The following is a 4,733-nucleotide window of genomic DNA, read 5'->3' as shown; positions in this document are numbered from 1 at the left end:
CAGCAGATTTGGGACAGTCGCTCTTGCTAAGTTTCAAGTATGCAGGCAATGGAGTTCTCAAAGCCTTTCCCTTCTGCATGTTGAAACGATCAAGAACCTTGTGCACATACTCTTTTTGAGAAAGGTACAACAACCTCTTCTTACGGTCAGGAGTAATGCGCATACCCAAAATGTGATTGGCTTCACCCAAATCTTTCATGTTAAATTGACTTTTTAGCTTGGTTTTCAAGTTAGCAATGTCCTTCTTGGAATGACCAGCAATAAGCATGTCATCTACATAAAGGATAAGCATAATAAGTTGTTCATTGGGTAGTTTTTTCACATAAAGACATGGATCCTCATCCTCATCGACACCATATTCTTGCTTGAAACCTTTGGCCACTAAACGAGCTTTGTAATTGTCAATCTTCTTCTTCTAAACCCTGTTGGGCGGTTACGCTGCTAGCGGTGGCTATGATAGCGAGAACTCAACCGACAAACATGAATGTCAGACGAGGACGGAGCTTGACCCACAGGTGCATGAAAACAAATAGGTGGGTGTCAAATCACCTACTCGACCTCTAATGACAATCACTACCAAGGAAATCAAACCTAAGTTCTCAAATACGCAAATGACTGAAATCCGTACTACAAACAAATGCTATCCGAAACATGATCTAAAGTCATCTAATCAGCCTCAAACTCAAAGGGGGGTCTCTGCACTAGGTAAGGACAATACCCTATGAATCTACAATATAATCTCAATCTGTAACCACTCCGTGCGGTAAATGCGTATGAAGACAGGCCGAAAAATTTAGGTGACCGAATTTCAACTCCGATGGTACTAATGTGTAGCTCTACTCGCTGCGGTTCTATAGATATATGGCACGCTCAAGTCCGACACACAGGTAGGGAGAAAACTCACATAGAAGCTCGTGGGAGCTCACCTCACGTAGAAGCCGAATGCGCGCACGCTTGGTATCGGTGCGTAGCTCTCGCCGTTGCTAACACAATGGCGGTGTCGCTTCTCCAATGGCGGCTCCGTATCTCGCGTAGCAAGAGGATAAGACTCTCTCTCTCTCACTCTCTCTCAGACACAGTCACGGCGCTTCAAAACTTATCTTTATTAATGATTCAAAAACTTATCCTTAGGTTTACAATAATTGGCTCTTATACCTCAGCCTTGGAGGTGTGAACACATCTCTAATCTAACTACATAAGCAAGTGAAACTACTTGGGGAATACAAGCTAGAAACTCAATTGAGTCCTGCTACTTACAATAAATCAGCTCCATCAAAAATGAAATGTCGGAAAGACATTTATTACAATAAGTGTTTACAAAAATATGATTGTGAGCAAAAATGTATAGGTGTAGTCCTCCGCTCAACACTCCCCCCCTCCTCGTTCATGTCGTCCCTGACATGACATCCTTGCTTTGTCTTTAGTGGAGTCCCATCGATTTCAGCATCTGAAGATGTGACTCGTATCTCAGGTTTCCAATAGTCAGTGTAGGGTCGAATATTTTACTTTCATGAGTAAAGAAACCAGTATAGAATGCCTCCTCAAAGGTCTGCATGTGGAAACTCGGCATAAACATGATTCTCTGATAAAAGAGGTGTAATACTTTTGGAGATGGCTGCAAGGCTAAATCATACATCATATCTGTGACTGTGTCGGCCGTTGACAACAATGTTGAGCTGGTAGCTTTATCCGGCGCGAACACTTCAATGCAAGCCAATAATGTTCTGCAAATCTTTTTGATCATTTGACACGAAAGGTCAGGAGAGCCAGTAAAGAGCTTAATGGTGCCCGTTAGGGTTTTCACCATGTGGGCCTTACTTATTCTCTCTCACACCTTCGGTCCTGGCATCCTGGGGTAATTAAGCCAATTCGGCTTGTTTGCTGTGATTCTGTCATGTTCTTGCCAACTCCTGACTCGTGGAACTGGAAGAAATGTTGCATCTTTTCTAACTTCCTTGGGTGCCTCCACCAAATAAATTAGGTAGGTTGGATACTTTGTCAACCACCCTTTCCTCCATCTCGGCTGGGAGTCTACTATCTTCTTTGATTCCTCCTCTTTTGTGATGTAGCCTTCGTATAGCGTGACATACTGCTCTTCTTCTATCCTTTTCTTTGTCTTCAGCACTTCAAACTTTAGTAGAGGAAGGGGAAATGTAGGTTGCATCCACTGTTCTTGCAGCACCTTAGTATCCACCCCTTGAAGTCCAATAGAGAATAGGAGTCTTCTTTCCCACTCCATGGCCGCCTTTGCACTCTCCTCTGTTGCCTTCTCTATCTGCTCGTGCAATCTTTTTTCCTCATCCTTGGTAAGTCTTGATGTTGTGGTCTCGTCTTGTGCAGGGGTTGGATATTCACTTGTTGTGGCTTCCCTAGTCTCTGGAAGCTCCACGGCTGCCCCGCCTGTTTCTTCTTGCTGATCCTCTGTATCTTTTATCACTTTGTCTTGCAGATCTTGGAGTTTCTTTCGGAGGGCCTCATTCTCCGCTCTCACTGCTTGGGTCTCTGATGTTAGTCGTTCTTCGGCAGCAGCCATGATCCCTCCGCAATGTGCAATCTCTGCACTTGCTCTAGCCGCAATTCTCTTTGCAAACTCCGGATTTCATCTTCCAGACCGGGGATTATTGCTCCCTCTGGCTCTACTCCTGCTCTGCTAGCTCTTGGTGTGGATCTAAGCCTTAGGATTGTTCTATCCTGTAGCTCCATCCTTTCTTGTAGCTCAATGAGCTTGTCCTTTGCAGCTTCCAATTCCTCATTAATTCTTTCTTTGGCTTCTTGTGCACTGGCCACCTCTCTTGAAGCATCAACAAGTTGGAGGGTTAGTCCATCTCTTTCATTTTCTGCTTCCAGGAGAGATGCCTTGAGGTACTCTGATTCTTCTAGTGCACTCTCATATTTTGTTTCCATCTCCTCTTCTCTCTTTTCCACTTCTTCTTTGCTGTCCCTCATTGTCTTTGATCGGGCTTTGATCTGCTGCAACAGTTGATGCACTTTCTGGATATCTCTTTCATCCTCATCTTCGAGCTCATCCTCCTCTTCAAGCTCATCCTCTGCCTTCTCAGGTACCAACCTCCGCTCTTTGTCGAATCGATTCTTGGTCCTCCTCTCCTTTCCTCTTTGTTCTTCCTGTGTTAAGGTAATGTCATACACAACTTTCAGGGCCTCTTCTTGAGTATATACTGTGTCGATTAGAACATCCTATTGCTCTTTCTTCATTTGAATTGGATCCGTTGCCTTCTCCTCTTGCTGTATTTCAGGCTTTTTTGGCACATCCACCTGCACTTCAGTAGTCGTTTCCTCCACTATCTTTTCCTCTTCTTTAGGACTAGACTCTTCTACCTTGCTCTTGCCCTTGTCACCTCCTTTTAATTCAGCTTTAATGTGTTGAACTTCTGCTTTGGTGTATGGCTCTACTGGTTGATGCTCCAATATAACTTCTGATTCTTCATAAGCCTTGATATATTGATCGTACTGATCAATATGGGGTCTGGTTGAGCTAGCTTCGACTTTAGTTGGGTCTGGTACCCACTTTTCCTCAAAATCTCCTTTTAAAGCTCGCTCGGCTCTAAACTGTTCAATCAGCCTCTCCATTCTGGCGACTTTCTGGCTCTTAGTTTTCTTGGGAGCGGGTTTCTTCTTGGTCTTCTTCTTGAGGGGCTCGTCTGCTTCTTCTTCTGGCTTGGAAACAATCTCTAGCTTCCGCCTTGCCCTTGTTGACACTCTTTTGGTTACCTCTGGCTGGTCTTCATCTTCATCTATCTCTTTTAGCCATTGGTTTTGTGAGGGAACCTTTGGCCATTGGTCCCTTGCTCTGATAGCTTCATAAGCTATCTTAGTCAACACTTCGGCTCCCCCAATGTACTTTGGCTTCTCGTTCTGCATAGCAATTACTTGCTCATGAATGTGCTGAGCATAATTGACTTCCTTCGGGATGTTGCTCTTTATTGCCCAAGTGATGGTTGTGGCAATGGCATGTGGTGGTGTGGTATACTTTTGTGGCCTTTTGCTGCATATGTGTAAGAATTGGTTGTAGAGCTAGCAAATCTTTGCCGCTCTCCGATCTGCCACGTCTTCATAGGTGACATTTTGCTTCTTTGGCCCATACACTTCTATAGCTTCTCGTCTTTCTCTGACTGAGCTTCCTTTGTTGTGCAGCTTCAGAGCATCTGCAATGAGCTGAGGAGTGATAATCACTTCAACTTTTTTCCCGTCCCAGGCTGTGAGTGTAGCCATTCCATCTTTTTGTATGGTGGTTACCAACTCATACACTCTTTGAGAATCTACTCCTGATGGTCTGGAAGTAAAAAAACTGCGGAGATCTGCCCTTTCCAGGTATCTGCTTATCTCCTCCGTTCTGCTGTAGTCCACCAGTTCTTGGGGAATCATTGGGATATCCACTGTTTGTCCCCGTGGGTCTCTTAAAGTACCTTGGTATATCTTTATCCCCTGTTCTTCTAACACCGCTTCTTCTATCCAAGTCTTTGTGGGCTTGAGAGTCTCTGGGGGAATAGAAAATGGATCGGCTTCTGCTATTGCTTCCCTGAGTGTTGTTCTCTTTCTCTTTGATGACGACTTCCCCGAATCCATGGATCCTGTAACTCCAATTTTAGAAGTTAGCATCCTTTTCAGTACTAAAAGCCGAAATTAAGCTTTTAACTATCCAAATGACTTAAAAATTGAAACATAAGCTATTCAGGGCCTAAGGATGCAATGCATATGGAAAAATATGACATTTG

Source organism: Adiantum capillus-veneris, chromosome 30 (assembly GCF_014529385.1).
Source record: "Adiantum capillus-veneris isolate H3 chromosome 30, ASM1452938v2, whole genome shotgun sequence".
In the NCBI taxonomy this organism is placed as follows: domain Eukaryota; kingdom Viridiplantae; phylum Streptophyta; class Polypodiopsida; order Polypodiales; family Pteridaceae; genus Adiantum; species Adiantum capillus-veneris.
This window is presented reverse-complemented; position numbering follows the sequence as displayed.